Raw genomic sequence first — 27,371 nt, forward strand, 5'->3', positions numbered from 1 at the left:
CGAAGGCACCTACATTTCTAAAAGAAACATTACTAAAGCTCAAACCACACATAAAACCTCACACACTTATAGTAGGAGATTTCAACACCTCGCTTTCACCACTAGACAGGACCACCAGACAGAAACTTAAGAAAGAAACAAAGGATCTAACAGAAGTTGTAACCCAACTGGATTTAACAGATAGATATTGAGTTAGGGGAAGAATAGAGGAGAGCAGGATGAGAGATACCATATAAGAGGGAGCCATTATAGGTCCGAGGAGAGATCTGGAACTAGGGAGATTTCCAGAGACCTACAAGGGTGACAGGAACTGACAATCTAGGCAATGGTGGAAAAGATAACCTAAATTTCCTTCCCCTATAATGAGACTGATGACTACTTTTTATGCCATTTTAGAGCCCTCATCCAGTGGCTGATGAAAGCAGAGGCAGATACCCATAGCTATACATTGGAACTTAGTTGCAGAGAGGGTGGAGTGAAGATCAAAGGGGTCGATACCTGGCTGGTGAAACCCACAGAAACAGCTGGCCTGTACAAGTGGGAGTACATGGACCCCAGACTGCTCTCTGGGAGGCCAGTACAGGACTGATCCAGACCCCTGAACAAGGATGTCAATTAGGAGGCCTCCACACTCTAGGGGGGCCCTGGTAGTGGATTAATATTTTTCCCTGGTGTAAGAAAGGACTTTGAGAGCCCATCCCACGTGAAGGATGCACTCTCAGCCTGGACACAAGGGGGAGGGCTTAGGCCCGGCCCAGAATGATGTAGTGGACTTTGGGAAGCTCCCATCAAGGGCCCTACCCTGCCTGGGGAGTGGACGATGGATGGGGTTTCTGATGGGTTTGGGGTGGGGGAGAGAGGTGGGGGGAGGGAGAGGGAGAAGGATTGGCATGTGAAACAAGCTTGTTCCTAATTTGAACTAATAAAAAATACAAAAAAATAAATAAAAAGTCAGTTGCTATGTTAAGTATCTCACAAATGTTGGTGATTTACATCAATATATATATATATATATATATATATATATATATATATATATTAAATTGAGCAAGCCAAAAATAGGGTAGTTTTGCTGTTGCAATTATTATCATTGTTGTTACATTTGATGATATTTTTTATGGATTCTACTTTGATATTTAACATATAGCATGAGCATTATTGAAAATATTTCACTTCTTATATGCCTTAACTCATATATATTTTGGAAGTCTCTCATTCAAAATCATATTATGGAAAATAATTTAGTCCTTTGTGTTTTAATTCCTAAACATCTATATGCATGTGATATGTTTAATTTGCTTTTTTAAAAATTGCTTTGCTATTAGGCAACTTGCTATTTCCACTCTCCTTAACTTTCCATTCTCACATTTTAAAGGATACATTATTTTTATACCACCAGAAATTTCTTGGATATATTTTACTATTAAATCATCGTTCTAAACTTATCTTCACTTTATTTCCACATTAGATCTATGACAGTATTAAATAGTATTCTTTTAAAATCTTTATGCCAAGTTTACCCCAATCATTTGTTGTTGTTGTTGGATGAAGTGTATTCTGTTCTGACTGGATATAGTGCATTGTGTCCAGGAAACACATACATGTTAGTTTCTAATTTTATTATATTTGATTAAAGGAGAGCTATTAGTTGTAAAATCTCTGGTTCATAACCAATGTTTTTCAGTTTCTGGTTAGGATGTTTCAGTGTTGCTTTGCTTATTAGCCTAAGCAATCTGGCACTGGCCTTACTCTCCTGGTCTTAGTTTTTGTCTTCTGTTAGGAGTCCTGGGTCCTCCCCATGCACCTTTAAATTAGAAAACTTAATGTGAATAGGTAATAAAATTGTCTGTAATTTTTAAAGATTTCCCTTTACAATATAGAGGAAGATTTCTTAAATTTAGTAAAGTTTTATAAAGCTATCATTTTAAATATTAAATTAATTTCATTGTTTTTGTTTTCATCTTTGAAAAATCCAATTATGTATATGTTAGATCTCTTCAGGGCTGGTTCTCCACTTTCATTACATTTATGACTAAATAAATCCTATTTTCATGTTTTTAATGGTTTTATAATCATTATAACTTTTTCCAAGTGGTATTTATAGCTTAACTCTTATGGTAGGAGTGTGATTTTTTTCTATTATTTTCTTTAAGTTAAATCAACTTTTGTTGTATCTTCCTAGTTTTGGTCCATTTAATCTTTAATGTTTTAATTGCTCTGCTTTTTCTTCTCTATCCCTGAATAGTAGGGACACACACACACACACACACACACACACACACACACACACACACACACACATACTTATGTAAAGTTTGTTTTAAAACATGTATGTGCATATATGTACATAAAATAAATCATACAAAAATAAACCAGAGAAGAAATACATATGCTGTTTGCATGTGTGATTTTTGTCATTTATTTAAATGTATCTCTTATGTTGCCCAAGTACATCATACACTTAAAATAATGTTAGAATGCTTTCATGCATTTCTATTTTCCATACCCAATTTGATTCATGTATTATTACTGATGAAAGTGTATAAATTGCACTATCTCCCTTTGTACTTTTCATTATTGTGTTAATAGCTTTGATTGCCATTTCAGACTGTTTCTTCAAATGGAAAGAATCAAAAAAAGTAGAGGAAAATCAGTTGGTCAGAGATTCAGCACAGAAAGACATGGGGCAGTGTCCTGTAATATGTGTGGGAGGCTTTATACAGCTTCAATCCAGAAGATAAGATCCAGCACCTACTTTCCCAAATGAAGTTATAAGTGCTGTAAAGTGTGGGGGCTGAATATCCTGATGGTTGGATACTAGTTCTTCTTGAAGCCCCAGAGTATTTCTTGAAACAGGTTCATGAAATTAAAGAGATTGTTGATGATTTGGGTTTCCAACAGGCTCCATTAATGTGCTATTTCAGCACTAAAACGCTTCTCTTTCTTTCTAGTGACGAAAGTAGTAGTTGGCTGCCTACTTGTAGAACATATCCATTGGGGCTATCAAATTAAATTGGAGAAACTACCAGTTATTATCTCGAAGAAGAAAAAGTTCAAGGTGAAAGGAAGAAAGTGTAGTGCTGCTCCATGCTGGCAGAGCAATGTGTGGGCTCAGTCAAACACGTGTATTCAGCATGATGCAGAGGAAGATAACAAATTCTCATGTTATTGAATGCCTAAGGGATAACTTTATTTATGATTCATATTTGATTAGAGATGAAACTGCTTTCTCAGATCACACCCTTGATGGAAAGCTGTTTGTAGCACTGGTCAGTTTTAGAAATATAATTTTTTTAATGGACAGAATACCACCTAATCGAGAGCTTGCATACTGTACCAGGAGACATCTTTTGAGGAGAGATAATTGTTTTCCAACATTAATGAGGAGCTAGGGCCATTTTCATTACCGTGAACTCAGGAATGGCAACAACCATATGGTTCTTCTTTACAAAATTGGAAACAATGAAGTAATGGCTTATTATTTTGTTTTTAAAGAAGGCATTTAATTATCTTTTACAGAAATTTGCAATTGATGTGTTTTATTTATAGTTATTTAGAAATGTTTACATGCAGCAGATAATTGTTCTTAGTGGATGGAAAATTAGTGCAGATTCTATGGTCTCTATGATATACACATTTTAAAGTTTTTAATGTGAAAATATACCAGTTTATCTTGGTACTGGATTTCTGTGTTGCTCTTCTGATTCAAGTTATAGGTTTAAACATTATATTTTCAGAGTTGAAGCCAATGTTTTTGAGTTATTCTTCAAAGAGAGTATAGTGTTACATGCTTAGAAATATGAAGCTAATTCTTAAAAGTCCAAGATATGGGGCTAGAGAGATGGCACAGCATTTAAGAGCACTGGCTGCTCTTCCAGAGGACCCGGGTTTAATTCCCAGCACCCACATGGCAGCTCACAACTGTCTATAACTCCAGGTCCAGGGGAGCTGACACTCTTGCTCCAATTCATGTAAAAAATTATATGTTATTTTTTAAAAGTCCAGGTATAATTTAAGGCAGTGATTGTCAACCTGTGGGCCATGACCACTTTGGTAATCAAACAACCTGTTCACAGGGGTGTCTGTGGAAAACACAGATATTTATATTAAAATTCATAACAGGAGCGAAATTATTGTTATGAAATAGCAACTAAAATAATGTTATGGTTGGGGTCAGCACAGCATGAGGATCTGTATTAACTGGTCGCAGCATTAGGAAGGCTGAGAACCACTGCATAAGGAAATCTCCACAGATGTGGAAAGCTCCAGGCAGGTGAAAGAACTTGCACTATGTAGTGTTTCTATCTCCTACTTCCCTGTCTCTGAAGCTGGCAGGGGAATGCAGTCCTCCTTCTTATGGAGCATGAATGACACCAACTACCAAAGGCATCGCCTAAATTTATTTTTTTTCTGGCTTCACTTAGCTGAAAAGCCAAGTAGGTCCAACTGGACTGTTAAGTCTTACAGGGACTTAAGAATAACCACATATTAGTTCAAAGCTACATGTGGATGAGTTGCTATAAGTGTTGTTTTTCCTCAAGAATACTTCACTTTGCTACTGGGCTTCACTTTGATACCTATGTATCCTTCATAGTGTCTTCCACTTTTAAAGTGTTTACATGTTAACTGTTGTGGACTTTAATGACCTGTAAATAGCATAGAATAAAATAATAAAACACTTGATGGCCTTTTCTAAGTGAAAATGTCATTTCTTCAAACTTCATTGTGAAAACTCTTAATTCTTCATTTATTAGAATTTGTTACAGTGAATATTTCAATACCAACCATCTGATTTTTAAGAAAACAACTCTTATTAAACTTGCTTTTTGGTATACCTATCCTTCAGCAATACAGTTTTTCTATTCATAAATGACATTTAAGATACTCAATATGGTTCAATGGGCAAAAGCACTTGTCACCAAACCTGATGACCTGAGATAGATCCCCTGGACTCACTTGATGTAAACAGAGAATCCATTCTTGCAGGCTGTTCTCTGAGAGTGGCAAGCATGGAGGAGGAACAGGAGCCTGAGCCTGTATCCTTTACTGCAAGCAGGAAGCGGAGAGAGCAAACTGCAAGTAGGAGAATGCTTTTTACTCTCAAAGCCCTCCCTCAGCGACAGACTTCCACCAGAAAGGATGAATTTCTGAACCTTTCCAAACGTCCCCATCAATTGGGATCAACTGTTCAGATAGCCTGTTGTTCAGCTACCTTATTGCCTATGGGTGTTAGTCTCTTTCAAACCTCTAAAACAATGGAACACATAGCAAAATCCTGAATGCATGTGACTTATTTCTGAAGGTAATGTCTTTTTAATCTAAATTAGTTTGCTTTTTTAGTGTGAATGTGGGGGTTGGTTACAATGCAATTTGCAAGACAGGAGAAGAAAAACATTCAAACTACCAGTGTCTGTCTCCCCACACACCACAAGGACTCTGAAACTTAGAGTTGATTCTCAGTGCCCAAATCTCTGCAATCTTTCACAGCCAGGTTGATGGTTTAGAGGAGAGATGAATCAAATGAGAGAGTAAACCTAGATCAAATAATGTCACTGATTCAACACACTGTTTCATAGGGTGTGAAACATTTCAAATGATACCTTGTTGCTAACAGGTGAAAACAGTATGGACTTGACATTAGTTTATGGATTTTAATAACTGGAAAAATAATAGATTTTTTTTCACTTCAGAAATGTTCATTAAGCCAGTTTGCCAAAGTTAGTATGAAGCTACTACTATATTTGAAGTGGTACACAGTTAAGAATGCTCTTCATTTGCGCCCCTCACTAGCACGATCATTATATTACAGCATCGGCCATTTCATTCGCTGTGATTTCCACATGCATAAGTCCTCTCACCCTTTTAATCACAAATGTCAGTTTTCCTTTATGATTATTCTATTGGTTTCACTTACAGTATCCAAAAGACAGCAGTAAAGGAACAAACTAATAAAAGACTCAAATCACCAGATCAATGAGCATTTGTATTTGATATCTAGCTCTTTTCAACTCCTGCCCCAGTATCCTCAAGTCTAGTCCTTTCTGCTATGTTTATTCTGTTATTTTAATGGATAAGGCTGGAAATCATCACATAAAAAAAAACTAATCCAAGCTCAAAAAGCAAAATATCTCATGTTTTCTATGCTCTGTGCTATCTACATTAAAATAAAAAATGCAGGAGTATGAAACAGTGACTTACTTGGGAGGAGGAGGGAATGAGGGTAATGATGAATATAAAAAAATGCATCAAGTAAGAAGAAATTGAGAATCTGTACTGTTTTGCCCATTCTATTGATCTGAACACCTTTCCTTACATTCAGTCTCTACTGAGTTATCATTTCTTTGTGTAGTGGAATATTGGAAAGCCCAACATTACTATACTACAAATAAAAATATCCCACCAATGAAAATGTCTGCTTAAGGCCTGAAGACGGAATTACACAAAACTTACATCCCTGCAGAGAAAGTGAGTCTGTTATGTGACTTGAGGAAACAACTTTTAAGAAACACATAGAGTGAAACAATTTTAACTGAGCACAATTGGATGCTTTGGCAAGCAAATTTTTTAAAAAACGAATGGATGGATATTCTCTTAGGTGATGTCAAATGCGACCTGAATCTAAAACTTATTGGGAGAGAAAGGCCAGGGCCCCAATTTTATCCTTAAATTTCCCTCTTGGTTGATATCAGAAACAGATAGGATAAAACGGTTCCTTGTGCTTGAGAAACACTCCAAGAATTATTTCCTGCTCAGACCAGAATTCAGAGTTGTGATTCATGAGCGAATAATAAAGAATGGAGGATATAACTTTCCATCTTGTTTTCTGAGTGCTGAAAACTACTGCCGCTTTGTCAAACTTATTTTTTCTCTCCTGCTTGCATCACTTGTGTTGGTAATCTTGATTTTCATCTTGTCAATGATGTCCTAATAATTCGTGGGTTCTCTTGGGTTGAGAATTGGGGAATCACTGACATCATTGAGACCTGTTTATTATTTCTATTCCTGGTTCCATACACCACAGATAGTGAAAGTGCAGAGAGTCTGGTGGAGACAGGAAAGGAGGTCATGGGGATGAAGAAATAATTACGCTTTCTGTAATAAGACAGGAGAAAGTCCATGAAGGCTTGACCTAAACATATTAGCAAGATGGAGGAAATATGCTGTAAAACTGTTCAGGTTAAAATCTTTTCAAATAACTGACGGCAAAACATTGAAGAAAGTCTCTAATTTGTTTTTAGTTTTGTAGTCTTAGTCAGTTATAAAACCCACCAATATCATTGAAGAGACCAGCTCCCCATTTCAGCAGCCATGACAGTAACACGTGCTTGCCATGACCTTGCCTTGGTCACTAAGAGGTCAGATGCCTGCCTTGTGGCAAGGAACCAATCAGAACTTAGATAGTGGTGCTATGCTTTATGGCTCTGGGTGTGCTTTATGGACAAGTGCACAGCAATGATGCACAGAGCATAGCAACCACCCTGGGAGGGCCTATGGGCCAAAACAACCAGTTGACCAATCAACACAGGGCAAGCCCTCCAAGCCTGGAGACATACCAATCCTGAGCCTGTGAGTACCCTTGACACTCCCCTTACACTGCCCTACAAGATCTCTATGTAGCCGGTTCGAGCTGTCTTTCCTAGCCATCCACCATGGTGGATGGATGAAAGACCTGAGCTAACATGGGGTTAGCTCGTTAAACAACAATAAAGCCTCGTGCAGTTTGCATCAAGCTTTCGAATCCGCTTGGAGATTGGGGTGACCGAGGTCCTCGGCTGAGACGCCAGAGGCCGGAGCTTTCCGGGGGTCTTACAACATTAATCAGAAAAGTGGAAGAGAAGTAGAAGAATTTGGGACTTTTTTAATCTAAAGAGAAAGATTTATTGGAGGGTTAGTGTCATTTGTCAGCTTGACAGGATCTAGAGCCATTTAGGAGTGGAGAATCTGAGCACACCTGTGTGGATATATCTAGATTAAGGTAATTCTCTGGGCAGGTCTGTAATGGATTATCTTGACTAGGATAAGTGATGTGAGAAGACGCATTTTAACTGACAGTGGGATTATTCCCTAGGCTAGATTCTCAACTGTATGTATAACATAAAGAAAGTGAGTTGCTTCTTGTTTGTGGATGTGATGAGACTAGTGGCCTCCATATGGTGCCTCCTTGATCTCCTGCCATGATGAACTGCATGTAGCCTTGAACAGTGAGTTAAAGCAAATACTTTCTCTCTAAATTGCTTTTGACAAGGCATTTATCACAGGAACAGCAAAAGAAACTAAGACAGACAAAGTTAAGGTTGAAATATTTGGGCATCCCTTTGAAGAAGATGAGTTTGGGATACTCAAAAGAGAAGAGTCCTTGTCCTAAAATCAAACAGCGTGGAGTGGTACATGCCTGTATATAGCACTCAGAAGATGCACTGAGGGTCAGACTGGGCTACAAAAAACAAAAGCAAAATCCTAACAGCATTATAATAGTCAATTAGACTAGTGTGACACAAGACCTATTCTAGTGTATTTTACATGTATTACTCTATTCAGTCTTAACAATCTTTTGTGGAAGACAATGATACTGTACTTAACTTTTTAAAGTGAAGGACCTTGGGCCAGTGAGATGGCTCAGTTGATAAATGCACTTATGACCAAAGCCAGCTATCTGAATTCAATTCCTGGAAACTACACAATGGAAGGATAGAAACAATTTCGACAGGTTATCCTCTGGGCTCCACATCTATGTGCACATGCATATGTGTGTGAAGGTGCAAGTGCACATGCGTGTGTGAGTGTGCACACACACAATAACAAATAAATAAATGTATGTAGGATTATAGTCTCTTTATTCAAAAAGACACCAAGGCAAGACACAGGCCAGAGCTAGGTTATAGAACCCAGCAAGTGCGGCCAGAACAAAAAGGGGCCAGGGTCCCCACGTGCAGCCCCTTAAGAAGCTCCCTTACGTCACCCTGGCTTTCCTTCACCACGCCCTTATGGGCGAGTCCCGGGTCCACCTGGTACCTGTCCCAGGACTATTGGGCGGGGCTAGAGTGTCTCCCTACAAATGTAAAAGTAATTAAGTGAAGGATCCCTAGATCATAAATGGGCTAAATCACCATTAATACCTGCTGGTTGGCTTAGTTGGCTTGGGGTCACATAATAAAATATCATAGACTTGTGCCATTAAATAATGAGACATTCCTTTTTCTATTCTAGATGCTCATTCCAAAGCCTAGGGTGCCAGGATTGTCTGATTTGGGTGGGTGTGTGGATTCTTTGCTTGCACACCTGTATGTTCTTATTGTGTTCCTGTGGCCCTGTCTAAGGGAGGAGAAGGGAATAAAGAGAGAAAGGAACATAGAGGAAGGAAGAGAGAGAAAGATTTAACTTTCATCCTTTTCTTAGAAAGTCACCAACTATAGTGTATCAGGCTCAACCTCATTACTTCATTTCCCTTAGTTATCTTCTAAAAACTATGTCTTCAGTGCAGCCCTATTTACAGCTAAGGCTCCAGCTATGAATCTTAGGGACACATAATTCAGTCCCTCCCCTGGAATTTGAATCCAGATAGAACAAAAAAAGCTAGACTTGTAATGCTAGAACCAGTTACCAAAATCATTTCAGAATGCTGAGAAAGCAGATAGGAGGTAGGACGAGCAAGGATAGATGGTAACTGTCCTGAAAAAGAATGACCCTGCTATTCTGAATACAAATAATATTAAAAAAATGTAAGGCAACTGGGGATACATGTATACTTGATAATCTCAGAAAAGACGCTTTACTGAACTATTCCTATGGAAAGCTATGGAATGTGTTCAGGTACAAATGATTATCAATAATGCTTGAATTCATACTGCATCAATGCCTTCATTACTTGTAGGATGTGGGGTGAGCCATATATGTTGGTATTCATTAGCAGCACTTACGGACATATGCACAGCAAAGAGGTCAAATGCACCGTCTGGTTGTAGTGGTCCATGCTGGTAGGATTTGCTTAAGGAGGTGAAGGCAGGAGGATCACCAGTTCAAGGCCAGCCTGGGCTACACATTTTAAAAGGGGTTTGGGAGATGGTATAGTGGTTAAGAGCACCGGCTTCTCATCCAGAGGTTCTGAGTTCAATTCCCAGCACACACAAGATAGTTCACAACTTTCTGTACTCAAATGCTTTTTAGAAAGAGCAACAGATAACAATGCACATTGAATGCTTGCTGTTTAGAGGTGTTTATGTGTATATCTATATATATCTATATCTATATCTATATCTATATCTATATCTATATCTATATCTATATCTATATATATATATATATCTATATCTATATATATATATATATATATATATATATAGATATATTGTTGTATGCATCCATTGGTGGAGTTAAGAGGTTAGTGTCACCCTTTTTCAAGCACTTTCCCTCCTACCTTCTTTTTTCATTAATTTTTATTTAAATTAAAACAATCTTATTTTACATACCAATCCTAGTTTCCTCTCCCTCCTGGCCTCCCATTCCCCCCACCATCTCCCCATCCCACCCCCATCCACTCTCCAGGGAGGATGAGGCCTTCCATGGGGAATCATCAAAGTCTGTCACATCATTTGGAGAAGGACCTAGTCCCTCTCCCGTGTACCTAGGCTGAGAGAGTATCTCTCCATAGGGAATGGGCTCCCTAAACCCATTTGTGCACTAGAGATAAATCCTGGTTCCACTGGTAGCCTACCTTCCATACAGAGTTTCTCACTGGAACTTGCCATCTTGCCTAGAGACCAGCAAGCCCCAGGAAATCTCCTATCTCCTTGTTCACTGGAATTACAGATACATGTCGGCCACTGTACTCTGCTTTGTGCATGGATGTAGGTGATCAGAATTCAGATTTTATATATTTTCCCAAAATGTTCACCTTTCAGTCTGAGAAGGTGACTCAATCAGTAAAGTGCTTGCCATCCAACCAAAAGGACATGAGTTCAGATCTCCACACCCCTCCATAAAAAGTCTGGTGAATCAGCACACTCCAGGGTGTAGAGAAGAGATAGATTTATTCCTGAAGCTCATTGGTCAGCTAGGATAGCCCAATCAATGAGCTTCAGATTGAGTGAGAAACCCTGGCTCAGAAATTAAAAGGTGGAGAGATGGCTCAGTTGGAAGAGTGTGTATGGCTCTTGCAGAGGACACATGTTCATTTCCTAATACCCACTTTAAGTGGCTGACAATCACCCAACATCCAATTTCAGGGAAATCCAACACTTCTGGCCACCATGGGAACTAGACAAAAGTGTGTATATCCATACACATACATGCACACATACACATTTAAAAAAACTAAAAAAAAAAAAGAAAGGAAAATAAAAGGTGAAGGAAAAGGACTTAAAATCATCTTCTGGCCTCCACATGAATGTACATACACATTCATGCACTCATGTGGTGCTTGCATATGTGCATAACTACTAGTAAATACATATACCATACACACAGAACACATACAAAAGACACCACACACTAAAAACAAAACATTTAACCTTCATGTTTTCCTCCTCTTTTTTTCCATTTCCCTATTTATTTTGTTTCTGATCAATTTATAATCAGAATGTTATGTTTGTAGTTTAATTCTTTCATATTTGTCCTCGGTCAGTGAATTATGTGACCTTGTATTTAGATTTCATAAAAGCATTCATTAGACTGGTCTAAGTTTCAGAGTAGTTTTGTAGATAGGTTTCAAAAATCATTAGACTGTCAAAAATCCTGACAGGCCTATGACCTCTTTTGACCTTGTTTATGGTTACCATGCCATCCAATCTATTGTTTTCCTGGCCCTGTGGCTTTCAAATGACCCCTATACCATTAGGATAGAGAGGCTATGTCTAAGTAATTGATATACAAAATGAAGGACATCAGAAACAGAAAGAGAACGAATAATAGCAAATAGCTATTGAGCAGGTCACGTTTTATAGTCTTCTTACTGTGACTTTCCATTTGTGTCATGAAACTTAATGACTTTGAAATTGGTAAGACCTCAGTTAGCACGGTGGTTAAGGACCCTGGTTTCCCTTCCAGATATAAACAGGTTGGAATCCTGGAATCTCACTTTTGCAAGTTAATAGCTGTGTGGTCTTGAAGAGGTTTTGCTGTAGTTCTTTGGTTTTAATTCTTTCAGGTGAGAAGGGGAGAGGAGGGGAAGAGAGGGAGAGAGGGGGAGAGGGAGAGGGAGGAGAGGGGAGGGGGGAGTTCTTGTGTGTTCACACTTCAGCAAGGATGTGCATTCATCATGGCACACGTCTGAAGTTCAGAGGTCAAGTTTGGGGGTTGGTTCTCTCCTTCCACTTTAGGTCTCATAGATTGAACTCAGTTTGTTAGGCAAGTACTTTTACTTGTTGGGACATCTTGCCAGCCTCATGTTTTTAGTTTGTTTTTACTTTTCAACAACTTAATTTAAGATAATATGAAACTGGAAATGAAATGATTGGTTATTTCTCCTAAATAAGGCTTCAGATATGATAAAATGGATACATTAGAGTTTAGCACTTTTACTATTAAAATTTCAGCAAATAAATTTGATAGTGTTCTTTTGGAATGCATTGACTTGTTCAAGGATGCCTGACAGATAATTACTGAGGATCTAGACAGAGGGGTGTTAAGCCTTCATCATGTATCACTATGAGATACTTGCTACTAAGTATAATGAGTATTTCAATCTGTCTACTGTTTAGAGGCCCAGGCTGATTCTGTTGAGGTGACTTTTGAAGATTTGTAAGGATGTAAGTAAGGTTAAATATTGGGGGCTGATGTGAAACACAGTGGGAGTAAGCAAAGCCTTTGGGTTTATTGTAATAAGTGCAGAGTGTAGATGCACCTCTGTCCTAGGGAATCATAGTCACAAAATAGCCCATTTATACCTCAATGGTTTGTCTCTACAGAGGAACTTTCTTGGTGTGTGTAGACATTCTGCCTACCAATTCCTGAGCTAAAAACCAATTCCTGAGCTAAAAGGGGAATTATTTCTCTCCTTTAACATTTTTAGTCTTCTTTTGAAAAGCATTATTTGGTGTGTGTGTGTGTGTGTGTGTGTGTGTGTGTGTGTGTGTGTGTGTAGGGGAGGGGTATGTGTCACCGTGAATACACAGGTCAGAATACAGCTTGCCTGTCGAAGTCCCTGCTTTCCTTTCCCATGTGGGTCCTGGGACTCCAACTTGGGTTATCAGGTATGGCTCAAGTGCTGGTTAGCCATCTTGCCACCCCCATTACAAAAAACCTAGCTGTATAAATATTAATACTGAAAAAATAGATCTAGAAATACTACTAACAATAAAATGAGATTAGAACAACACATTTTTCAAGGTACACATTTTGAAAAAAAAACATGAAGATATTTACCAAATTAAAGTATGGTTATCTGTATGTTCTCATATATGACAAAGCCAATGGAATCTAAATTGAGAAGGTTAGACTGCAACATTTGCATCATTATCCCTGTCTGTGTACATGTGTGCATTTGCTGTTATGTAACTGTATTTCCCACAAGGTCCACTTGGATTCTGAAAGTCTTAATTATACTTACTTGATCTGTTATTATAATGCAATACACAAACATATATATGTTAAATCTTTAGAGAATTCATTTTAATTGCTCATTTTTTAAAGATCAAAACAAGTCTGCAGCATAGAACTGAGAGTTTTCCAAAGATGACAAGACACCTGTGTCTGGTCCTTATCGACATTGGGTTGCTAGGAATTTCCAAGTCCATGCTCCCCAACTCAGACTGAACCTGGCTTCTGTGGTTTGGGACTGAGACATGCCAAGCCATGACAAATAAAAATAACTTTTATTAAATAGCATAGAACAATGCTTCGTTCTTTTTTCTCCTTTTATTGAAAGTAGATTTTTAAATCTCACACACTATAACCTGATTACAGTTTCCCCTCCCTCTGGTCCTCCCAGTGCTCTCCTCTTCCTTTGTCACCTGGACCTGCCCCCTTTATATCTCTCATTAGAAAACAAACAGGCTTCTAATAAAATAAGATAAAGTAAACTCTAATACATTAGAATAAGAAAAAAACAAACAACAAGCTAAAAAACAAACAGAAGGAAAAAAGCCCATGAAAAGGCACAAGGAACAGATAAAGATGCACAGACCCACTTGTTCACATACCCACGGATTCCATGAAAACACTAAACTGGAAGCCATAATATATATTCAGAGAACCATGGGATAAAAAGAGAGATAAAAGTATCTATATGAACAAAATAAAATAAGATAAAACCAAAAAGGAAAGAAGGAAGGAAGGAAGGAAGGAAGGAAGGAAGGAAGGAAGGAAGGAAGGAAAGAAGGAAGGAAGGAAGGAAATCCCTGAAATGACTTTATGAGACAAGGAACTTCCAAAGATGCCATTGAGTTAATTTTCTGTTGGCCATTTAATGCTGGGCATGTAATCTACCCTTAGAAGTAGTTTGTTTCCCTAGTAAAACTCCCCTGGAAGAAACTAAATTTTCATTTGCAAATGGTTATCAATTAGAGATAGTTTCTTGGTTAGGGATGGGGGCATGTGTCCGCTTCTTCTTTCACCTCTAGGGCTCAATCTGGTACAGACTCCCACAGGCCCCACGCATACTGCCTTAGTCTTGGTGAGTTCATATGTGCATTGATCTTGTTCATTAAGATGCCCTTGTTTACTTTGTGTCCTCCATCCCTTCAGACTCTTAAACTCTCTCTGTCTCCTCTTCCATGTGGGTTCTAGAGTTCTCCAATTCAGCAAGACTTGCTGTGGATCCATACATCTCTATATTTCACTGCTAGGATTCCAGGTCCATGTCAACATGGCTGGTCTAAACATGGGTACAAGGTTTACTGTGAAATTTAGAAACTTTCACTGAGATAATTAACAAAACTTTCTTTTCTAAAGTTTGGGTTGCCATTGTTTTAGATTGCTGCTTAATAATTTGTGACTACATAATACATTTCTCTGAATATATGTCAACATCACACTGATGAGTAACTTTCCTGACATTAGGTTGCTTCAAATCTTATTTTTGAATTGTTACTTTGTTAAGAAACAAATATCAGAATGCTCAAAATGTTTAATACCCACCACTCACCAGAGGAGAGCTAAATACTAAAATACTATTTAGACCTCTGAACCCATCAATCACATCATGGTAACTCAGAGTTCAGGCGTTGCTGCCTAGTGTGTGTGTGTGTGTGTGTGTGTGTGTGTGTGTGTGTGTGTGTGTGTGTGTGCTTGTATGCATATGTGCATACACTTACACATGCATGTATGTGTCTGTCTGCCCATGCCTTATATGGAGTAGACATGACCTCTTGGCATAGTTCTCAATCGAAGAATTCTTCAAAAAAACCAAAAAACCAACAAGGAAATCAACAACTCAACATCCAGAACTCAGACTGGGGAAGTAACAGAAGACATATACAAAGTACTGTTACAAACATATGATATGCAGATGAAGAGTAAGGGAGAGTTAGGGGGAGAGAGAATATTATAGTTCCTCAAAATGGGACTGGTTTAAGAAAATTATCATTTCCCTTCATTTTCTAGGGAAGACTTCATACAGCACCATGAGTTAGGAGAACATCTTGTCTTTCCTATACCAAAGGTGTTTCAGGGGAAATTATGGACCTAATGATGAAGCTTTGACAAGATGATATTTTCAACCCCCTGTACTGGGTAGTATGTCTTCTTGCCTTCTCCCACTAGGTAGGTGTTTTCAGAGGTAGGTGAAATCTCCCTTACATTGCTTCTATGCTTCACTAGATACTAAAAATAAGGTTACAGTGACACTTAACATTATCTAAAACATTTATCTTTTCCCAAAGTTACTTGATCAACCCCTCCTGTGTTAGCATTCATCTCATTCTTTCTATATTAAAAAAAAGCAAATCAGATTAACACCAAGGATCTTTGCTTTTACTAGCTGGAGAGATGGTAGACTCTAAACCAAATAGCATATGGGACAAAAAGTCACAAAAGCTTTTGTGTTCACCTTGGATCCTGAAATAGCTGTTGATCTTTGTCATGTCCAGCACTGTGCTAGCCTGTGAAAGCCCAAAATAAAACAAAGTAAGTAATTATTGTCAACTTTCAATAGGCCATCACAAAAATACTGTAAATGAAGCCATGACCAATACAAGTGTGGTGACTGATTTTCATAGACAAACTTATTGTCTAATTTTCATAAACAGTCAGATTGAGAATCACTTAGAAGACAAACCAGTGAAGACTCTGTAAGAGCATTTCCGGAAGAATTAACTGAGGACGGAGAGACCCCCTCTGAATGTGGGCAGCACATTCCATGGGTTAGGTCCCTGAACTGAGTGCAAAGGAGAAAGAGAGGAGAGCAGTGGAACATAATAAATCTCTCCCCATTTTCTGACTGGACTCACTGTGACTGATCACCCACCAGTCCTGGCACCATCCAGCCATGATGAAGTGTATTCTCATAAGTGGTATATCTAAACAAAACCTTACTTTCATAAGTTGTTTCTCTCAGTTATTCCCTGACACCAGGGAGAAATAGACAATATTGTACATAGGGTGTTGAGGTAAAATAAAAGAGACAGCATGTGGAGAATCAGATGAGATTTCATGACACCAATAGATAGCAATTGATTTCAGCCTTTATAGCAATGATTTTCAGTGAGAATATGATTTGTGGGGTGTATGTGGTAGGATTTCAGTAACAAGAGGAAACTTGCTGTAACACCAGCCTGCAGTTTGTCCAGGGCATTGGCACTGTACTGTTTTAACTCCACAGTGATCAAAGCATCAGTGATAAAGCTCATCAGTCTAATTCTTGAGATGTTTCCAGTTGCACATGTAAATATATGTTGCCTCATTCTTTTGTGGATTATGATCAGGTGACTGGGACTTGATGTCAATTCAATGGGTTCTGAATTGATTCTTGGCAAGAGGAAACAATGGTGTGATGATTTTTTTTCTCCTTAGATATCTTTTCTTTTAGAGATGCTTTCTTGCTTTTATGTCAAAGTCTTTAGAGGTTGTTTCTTTACTGAACTAAATAAAACTATTAAAGATCTAATGTATTCTTTGTTGGGTAAAATATTTAGAATGTCAAGCTTTTTAAGATAAAAATGTGGGAAATTATCTTTATACATTATGACACCCACAAAATTTTCCATACTCTCCAGAAGTAGGACAGTGATGACATACCACTTACAAGGAAGAAAAGGAGAGAAAGAGAGGGAGAGGGAGAGGCAAGGAGGAATGAATGAATGAATGCATGAAGGAAGGAAGAAAGAAAAAAGAGATGGACAAAGAAAACATGATATTTTTGTGAACTGTAGTAGGAATGTAGAAGTCCCCAACCTGCAATTAGAGCTTTGTGGATAGAGTTCATTTGAATGTGGTATCTTCCATATATATTTGCCCAGACAGAAAGAAAACAGGCTCATTTGCTATTGTGGAGTGTGCTAGAAAATTATTTTAAGGTGTGTGCCTTTTGTTTATGCTGTATTTGTTTAACTCAGTGAAGCTGTGATTCTTTGCCTGTCTAAAATACCTAATGGTCCTAATAAAGAGCTGAACAGCCAGTAGGGAGGCAGGAGAAAGGATAGGAGGGGCAAGCAGGCAGAGAGAATACATAGAAGGAGAAACAAGGATGATCAAGAGAGGGCAAAGAGAGGAAGGCATCAGGGGTCAGCCACACAGCCAGCCATGGAGTAAGAAGGAAATTGAGATATACAGAAGTAAGAATAGGACAGAGCCCAGAGGCAAAAGGTAGTCTGGATAACTGAAGTTAAGGAAAGCTGGCTAGCAACAAGCCAAGCTAAGGCTGGGCACTCGTAAGTAAGAATAAGCCTCTATGTTTAATTTATTTGGAAGCTGGGTGGTGGGCCCCTCAAAAAGGTCAAAGAGTAAAAGCAAAACTTCACACAACAGTGGAGCACTGATCCAGTTATTTTTAAGTAGGAATACCTACTTAGAAAAAGAAACAGTTGCCAAGTCTCAAATCACATTAGCTTTGAAAACTAAAGGCAAGACTAAGTGGGAACAACAATGTATAAAAGCTATGAAAACCTGGCTTTGCCCAATTATGTTGACATAAGAGAATAGTGAAACCATCAGGGTGATTGGAAAGGGACTGTTAGGAGTGTTTCAAGCTAGTTACCAGTTTTACGTGAGGTACTTCAAAACCATCATTGCCTATTCTCTCCTCTCCCCTCTTAATCTCTCATCCCCAATCTCTGCCTTCTCTCTTCTCTCCCTTCTTCTCTCTGACCCCCTTTCCTTCTCTCTTCCCTGTCTCCTCTTCCTCTCTTCTAACCTCCCTCATTCTTTGTTCTTCCTTCCTCCTCTATCTCACAAGCAACTAGAAAGACCTAAATGAAAATAAGCATTTGTAGAAGTGAATACAAAGGTTTCATGTGATTGTCCTCGGTTTGTCCACTTATTGTGTAAGAAATTTGTCAAATAGTGTAACTATGTCGGAATTACAAAACAGACATAGATGCTTATAGGGGAAGCTGTAGCCACGCCTATTTAGGGGCTGGCTACAGGTGTGCCTGTGCAAGCTTTCGAGGGCGTGGTCAGGGGATGTAGGGTGACTGCGTTTTCGATTTCGGTTTCTCTTTTGGGCTTGCATACAGACTGCTGCCACGACGGCTGGCTAGGTCGCTCTGTAAGTAAGGCTTTTCCCTATTAAATACCCTTATATTTCTACCTGACTCCATGTTGGTAATTTCCCACTATAGATGCTAGCATAAAGGGGCTCTCCTTTCACTGTGTAGAAAGATTATCCACATAAATAAATGGTGTCAATGAGAGGTGATATTTAATTCTATCTACTGAACAGAGCTTAATATATTTTAAAAAGTGTGAGTCCAGGTTGACTCACAAGTATGGAGAGAAAGCTGTTTATCATTGTATTAAGTGCAGTATAAATGATGGGATGGGAAAAATCACTATTTGTATGCAAAGATTAACTGGTGTAAATGAGAAGGCTGTTTATATGGGCCCTCCCATCAATAAATGGACAAAAGATGCTTTAGAGCAAGTTAGCATACCTCAATCAAAATCTCAACCAAGTATGTTGGAAAGATGGCTCAGATATTAAAGGTTAGTTTCAACTAAGACATAAAAACATCAAGTGAGTAGTCAAACTTATTATTATTAAAGAGGAAGTCTCAATAGTGATGTATCTTGCTAAATAAACAACTCAAACACAGTCATAATAAAGAATTGCATTTAAAATACATTGTATAAAACAACTAGAAAATACTTTAAAATTTTTAAACCTGATAAAGGTAGAACTCTGGAATTTGTGCAGATTTAAGAAAGCTAAATACAGGGGCTGGAGAGAGGCTCAGAGGTTAAGAGCACTGACTGCTCTTCCAGAGGTCCTGAGTTCAATTCCCAGCAACCAGATGGTGGCTCACAACCATCCATTATGAGATATGGTGCCCTCTTCTGGTGTGCAGATATACACGGAAGCAGAATGTTGTATACATCATAAATAAATAAAATCTTTTAAAAAAAGAAAGCTAAATACATATAAAAACCAAGTGTACCATGTCCCTCCAGATTTAGTCTACTACTATTATCATTTATTCCTGAAAGTGTGGTGAATGCATATATTCACATAGGTGTTTATGCATGTTTGTGGAGGCCAGAAATAATTCAAGTGTTTTTCTCTGTTACTTTTCATCCATAATCCATATATTTTGAGACAGGATCTCTCATTGAGTTGGAGTTCTCCAATTCAGCAAGACCATTTGTGGATCTTCATGTATCTACCCATCAGTGCAAGGATTACAGGTTTATGCCACCATGTCTGATCTTTACATGGGTACATGCTTTACTTTGATAATGTAAACCTTCAGTGAGATTATTAGAATAACTTCATTTTCTAAAGTTTGAATTGCCTTTGCTTAATAATTCATACTTGTATAATGTATTTCTCTAAATTTATGTCAGCATCACACTGATGTGTAATCTTCCTAGCATTTGGTTTTGTTGATGCCCAGAAATGCATATTAAGTTTCATTCTCCCTTCTGCTTCTGAATGTCCTGAGATGAAGAGTTGCATGTTTCTTCATAACCCCCCCTTTTCCTCTGTCTTGACTTAGATCTGCTTTAGTGGAAGCAGAAGTCTCTGGCTTTTAACTGGAAATGAGTTATGTAACACATTTTAGATCTTGTAAATTATCCAAGATATGAACACTTCAGATGTGGATACATTTACAGTGGTCCAGAGACAAATGTGAGAAGAAAATGTATTAACTTTGTTAAAGATAGCCTCAATTCTGACATATGTCTGATGATCCTGTTGCTACCCATCCCTGCAAGATATTCATGTTCACTGCTTTTGTTTTTAGGGTACCTGTCCAGGGAACATCACACAAGCCAGTTGTCACACAAAGTCTGTTCTGCTGTTTGTTACTGTTTTATAGTAATGAATTTGACTTAAGTCCTTTTCTATATTTTCAATATAATATTTTAAAATTGATTTATAATTGGGAAGAGATTTTAAATACTAGCAAGTGGCCAGTGCTTATGAATCCACTTGTCTCCCGCTATTTTGCTATCAGCTCTCCATTCATGTAATGTAATCCCCACAAGTCCCCTGTGAGTCAAGCTCTGTGTTAGTACCCATTTTAAAGTCAAATTGTCCGAGATGACAGTGCTGGCTTGTGACAGAAATCAGACTTGAATCAGGATCCATCTGATTCCCAAACTTCTGCTCTTGCAATGCTGGGCTCTGCTGAACCTCATGCTGTGCTTTGGGAGAGCCCAGTGTTAGCTGCTCCAATTTTTTTTTCAGTTGCTTACTTGATTTTTGTAGTAACAAGATAGATTGTTGAAATTCTGTTACTCCATACTATTGTAAATAAGTTTTCAAGTTTATTTTGTTTAATTAATATTTTTCATTTATTTTATATATCAATTACAGTTTCCCCTCTGACCTCCTTTCCTGTTCCCTGCCTCCCTACATCTCGTCTATCCCCTTCCCCATCCACTCCTCCTCCATTTCCATTCAGAAAGAGCAGGACTCCCTTGGGCTTGAACAAAGCATTACACATCACGCTGAGATAGGTTCTAGCTCCTTCCCCTGCATCAAGGCTGGCCATGTAATCCAGCTTTGGGAACAGGTTTCCAAAAGCCTAGGAGCTTTACAAACAGTCCAAGTCACACACATGCAGAAGGCCTAGGGATGGCCCCAGCTAAGATCCCTAGCAATAGTGGAGAAGGTTCCTGAACTGGCCATCTATTGTAATCAGATTGGTGACTACTCTAATTGTCATCAGAAAGCCTTTATCCATTAATTGGATGGAAGCAGATGCAGAAATCTACAGCCAAGCACTGGGCTGAGCTCAGGGAGTCCTGCTGAAGCAAGGGAGGAGGGATTGTACAAGCCAGGGGATCATGATGGAGAAGCCACAGAGACAGCTGACCTGAGCTCATGGGAGTTCATTAACTCTGGAACAACAGTTAGGGAGTTTCCATGGGACCAACATAGACTGCTCCAAATTTTGAGAAAGGCATGAAACAGGATCCCAAGGAAAACAGTCCTCTTACCATTTTCCTCCTCCTAAAACTGGTCCACTCCACTTTACAGAGTATTTGGCTTCGTCCAATTATACCTTTGATTGGGTCATAGCTTTCAGTGAAACATTTCTTTAGAATGTGTTATGGATGTTTATCTAAACAAAACTAGAGAAGGTACCCTGAAAAATGCCAAAACCTCTCCCAGTTTGGATAGAAATCGGTAGAACATGGCCCTGTAAGGAGTCACTGAATACGTTTGTCAAATTGTAAAGGTAAGCAAGCTGCAGGACTCAAGTATAGAAAATATACCTCCACATCCCTTCCCTTGATATATATATATATATATATATATATATATTATATATATATATATATATCCCATAGTTTCACTAAGGCTCTATGTTATAAAGCAATTAAATTATAATGAAGAAAAACAAGTTAACTTACAGCATCCAACATATGCAGTATATTTTAAGATAATTATAGTTAATCATTTTCTTTCTGATGAAGAGTCATTTCAGTTCAATCTCATTTAACTGAGCAATCAAGTAGTCAGATGACACTATGCAAACAGCCTTGTTTTGGAAGCATTATGTAAATATATTTATGACATACCAATGGTCATTTTTATATTTACATACCAAAACTATATTGCTCTTTTTGACAAACAACTTCCAAATTACTATGAAACTACATATTGGTTTTTCCCAATGTTAAGCTACAGAATAAGCATGTTAATTATTCATGTAATGATGTTGTACATATACCTTTTGGTATGCTATAGATAAAATAATGCATATCCTTAAATCACCAAGCTAGTAAGAAGAGCTACTTATTTTACTTTTTGTCACTATAATATGATATCTGAGGCATCATAAATTTACAAACAAGTTTGCTAAGTAAAAAGTTCATAGTTTTAGAGACTGAAAGCTCCAAAACTGGAACTGTTATTGGCTTTGTCTTTACTGAGGATCTTCTGGTAGATCACAAGGAAATGATTATGAAAAGTAGGAAACAGAGAGACTATGGTCAGGTTCAGGGTTTCATAACAACTCCACTGTAAAAGCTAACTGTAAGAGACCAGTGTTCATTTCCAAAGGTAGTTCTCCAATAACCTAAGGGCCTCCTACCATATCTATCCATGTCACACCACCTCAGTATCACTACAGTATTGACTAAGCCAAATTTATGCTTTCTTGTAGAATGAAATATATCTAAACCTTAAGACTCCATTTTACTTTGTTGAACAATTAATATAATTTTATTTTGGTTTTACAAGACAGGGTTTCTCTCCTGTCTTGGAGCCTATCCTGGCACTAACTCTGTAGACCAGGCTGGCCTCGAACTCACAGAGATCTGCCTTCCTCTGCCTCCCGATTGCTGGGATTAAAGGCGTGTGCCACCAATGCCCGGCTAAGATAAATATTTTATCCTTATAACAAATTGGACATAAGATTGTGGTAAGTGTTATGACTGTGGTTATTATTATTATAATATTATAATATTATTATATAATATAATATTATATAATGTTATTATATAATATTATTATTATAATATTATTATATAACTGAAGCTCTTTTGTGTTAACAGTCAGATTTCCAGGAGTAGACAGATAGATTTTATAACCAATAAGTTACAAAACTAATTCACAATTAGAAGCTTTACAACTGATATTTCTAGTGGAAAAATTCTGAAATAAGCATTTTTGTAAACTCAAAAATACCATTATTAAACCATATTTCCTTGGTGCTAAAGTACCATTTTATCAAACTATTTATTTTATAAATGTTGAAAATGAGAACCAGGAAGAATAAATGCTATTAGTAATATTAATATGGAAATACTCCAAGAAGAAAATATCTACCAAAATTAAAGTTGAAACTACATTTAGTCTAAAGGTGAACTGTAGTCAATTACTTGAAGTTAACAGATTTGTTTCCTCACATAGAAAGTGGAAATAACATGCTTAGAATAATAACCAGCAGTTGTGTTGTTATGGCAACTAAAAGGATGGTGTTTAAAATGCTTAGCACACAACACTACTCAACATGTGGCAGCTGCTTTCATTGTACAACTTCATTAGCCTCTTCATATTTTAGTGTCCTGGCCTTAGCTATGCAGATTCTTCCAACTCAATTTTAGTACCCTCAGACATCATCTAGCAGATAACACTACCATCAAAACTTAACATGATTTATCTCAGTATTGTGGTGTAGATAAATGTTTGCTATCTGTTTCCCCAACTTTGGTGGGAGATTTAGCATATTAAGGTTGGTGGTTTTGTTTTGTCAATTTGACACAAGCCGGAGTTAGCTACAAAGAGGAGCTTCGATTGAAAAATTGCCTCCATTGAGATTTTTCTGTAGCCAAGGCTGCAAGGCATTTTCTGGATTAGTGATTGATGTGGGAGAGCACATGGGTCTGAGCATGTAGGAAAGAAAACCAAACAGGCCAAATAAGAGCAATCCAGTGATCAGCATCCTTCTATGCTTTTGTTTTAATTCTTAACTCAAGGTTTCTACCTTGAGTTCCTGCCCTTACTTTTCTTAGTGACATAATGTGATCTGAGAATTGTAAGAAGAAATAAACTCTTTCTTCCCCAAGTTGTTTGGGTCATGGTGTTTTATAACATAAATAAAAACTCTAAGACAAACATAGTCCCACCCTATAGGATTTGTTTTCTCTTACTTTGAAGTTATCCCTACCATGTTCAATATCCAGTTGCCAAACATGCTGTGAAATGGCTTGTAAAGTTGATGAACATTGGACATTAGGCTTTCCAAAACAAATATTAGCCACATCCAGCATCCACAGATTTTCTTAGATTTTTATATGCAAAAATATCAAAAATACTTGAGTACCTATTGTCCCAGTTACTTTTCTATTGCTGTGATAAACAACCAAAATAAACTTGGTGAGAAACAGGTTTGTTTCATCTTACAGGCTGAAGTCTATCATTTCAGGGAACTCAGAGCACTTCCTACAAGGGGCTGGTCCCTCCCATATCAATCATTACTCAAGAAAATATTCCATGGGCTTGCCTAGAGTCTAATATTATGAATGCATGTTTCAATTAAGATTCCTTCTTCCCAGATATGTCTGGGTTTATATCAAATTGGCAAAAACCATCCAGTGACTGAATGGTTATTATTATTATTTTATCAGTTGTTTAGCAAGATGAGTTAATAAATGTGAATTGATAAAATGTCACTATTGTGAGGTAATGGAAGGTAAGAAGTAGCCAGCTTGGGGTGGCATGCCCTGCAAAGACATATCTTGTCTTTCCTGGGGTGTCTCTCTTTCTGTTGACAACACTGCCATCATTAAGAAATTTGCTCTGTTACCCAGTCATTGTCACCATGATGTTTTGTACCATTATGGATCCACAGCAAGAGACCAAGAGAAACATCAACTAGAATCTCTTAAATCTTGAGCCAAAATAAATCCTTAAGTTTCCTCAGATATTGTTCAGAGCAGTAAGAGGCTGATTAGCACACTCATGTGAGTGGATAAGGTGAAACTTCTCAAGACTCCAGCATTTGTCAAAGAGAGAGAGACAAAGGAGATGTTTGGAATGGAAGTCTGAAGCATGTAACTGTGCTCCAGCACTGCTGTAGATGCTAACATAGCCAATTCAACTCCCTACACCTCAACTTAGAGATCAACAATCTATATTTACTCAAGATTACTTAAGGGTTAAGCAATGTACCTCTTTTGACCTTGACCCTGACATTTGACAAGTGTTCCTGGAGGGTTAGGAATTTTTGTCTCAGACATCTCTGGACCAAAACATTATTTAGGGTGATAATATACTTAGTAGAAAGAACAACAACAAAAAAGCTGTGAAGAAGTATGATTTGCTACCTTGTGAGAAAGCCAAATGATTGGATATTTGTTTGGTTTTTAATTGTAACTGTCCACCTGAGAACCATGCTGCTTTCTCATCATTCATTCACTACATCACTGAATGTTTAGTGTGTTTAGACAGAATGCTAAACAAAGGAAAATGCTTTTCAACAAGTTTATATTTTGTTTGTGGATACTAATGTTTGTAATTAAGTATAGTGTGAAACAAATTGAGAGTCCTTTAAACCAAAGTGCTCAAAAGGCTTACAGAATTCAAAAGAAATATTTTCCAGAAAGAATCATGAAAAACTTTTTAGATAGAAGGTAGCATTTGAGAGAGGATTTGAAACAGGAGAACCTAGATATACATAAATCTACAGACACTGCATTTGTGTACTACCATGTAGTATTAAAGCACTGTGCCTCTGCAAGATAGAATCCTACAATGCTCTGAGTTTATTCCTACATGGCTATATTTTGACATGATCTAAGTAGGTCTTCTTGTAATCCTACCATTTATTTACTTATTTCTCTTGAATTTCTCTATCAAATAAAACCAAATACTTCATTTGAAAGATAATCTTCATTGAATGTGGAAACAAGTTTTGTGTGCCAATCAACATTTTATGGCACCTCTGAAGCTCATTGGTTGTCTCCATATAGTATGATGCAATGCTGGAGTATTTCTGGCATTAGGGAAGGAAGGAGTCAGGTAGCCAGATGTCAGTTTTTGCAACAGACCTGTTCAGTACTCAACAGAAGGTCCACAGAATGAGATACTGAGAAATAACATCAAAAGTGCGAAGTGTTACCAAGTTTGAAAGTCTTCTAGTAGGTAAGTTAAACTTTACAGGGTCAAAGGCTTCTACAGTGACAAATCAAAAATTGCCTTCATGGAGGAAAGGAAACTAGGATATAAGTATTTCCATGCCCAAGTCAAAGAAAGCTGTCTCTGGATTTACTTTTTATCTCATAGATCTGGACTTCCCTATAATTAAAAAACAATGTGTTTGGTAAGAATACATATATAATTGGTTGAAAATAATTTTTCATACAATATATTCTTATGTTTTCCTCTCACTCAGCTCCTCCCAGATCCTTCCCATTTCCCTAACCACCCAAATTCACACCCCTTATTTCTCTCTCATTATGAAAAAAGACATATAATAATAATAATAATAATAATAATAATAATAATAATAAGTAACAAATCAGAATAGGACAATGCAAACAAACAAATACAAAATAAAAAAGAAGAGTTGGGGTAAACACCTTTAATCCAAGCACTCTAGAGGCAGAGGTAGGCAGATCTCTGTGAGTCGAGACCAACCTGGTCTACAAGAGATAGTTCCAGGATAGCCTCCAAAGCCACAGAGAAACCCTGTCTCAAAAAAATAAAAAACTAAACTAAAAGAAAAGAAAACAAAAAGATTCAAAGAAAAAGCACAAGAACACATAAAGATGCTGAGACACATGCATTAATACTCACACACACACACACACACACACACACACACACACACACACACACACACAGAGAGAGAAGAGACAGAGAGAGAGAGAGAGAGAGAGAGAGAGAGAGAGAGAGAGAGAGAGAGAGAGAGAGAACCCAAAAAAGCACAATTGGAAAATATAATGCAAAAGATCTGTTTGGAAAAAATGAAGAATATATTTTTAAATATTTGGACTATAAAGAACCACATGGCATATAAGGTAGTCATCAATCTCATTATTAGAGAAGTGTATTTAAGGTAGCCTCTCAGCTATTGCTTAGATTGTTAGTTGGGGTCAACTTTGTAGATCTCTGGATATTTCCCTAGTGCCAGAATTCTTTTTAAACCTATAATGGCTTCCTCTATGATGGTATCTTTTTTTTTTTTTTTTTTTTTGCTCTTCTCTACTCTTCCCCTAACTAGATCTTCTTGTTCCCTCATGTCCTCCTCTCCCCTCCTCCTCTCCCCTTCTGTTTCTTCTAATTCACCCCCCCCATACTCCCAATTAGCTCAGGAGATCTTGTC

The sequence above is a fragment of the Cricetulus griseus genome, chromosome 2, assembly GCF_003668045.3.
Source record: "Cricetulus griseus strain 17A/GY chromosome 2, alternate assembly CriGri-PICRH-1.0, whole genome shotgun sequence".
Taxonomy (NCBI): Eukaryota; Metazoa; Chordata; class Mammalia; order Rodentia; family Cricetidae; genus Cricetulus; species Cricetulus griseus.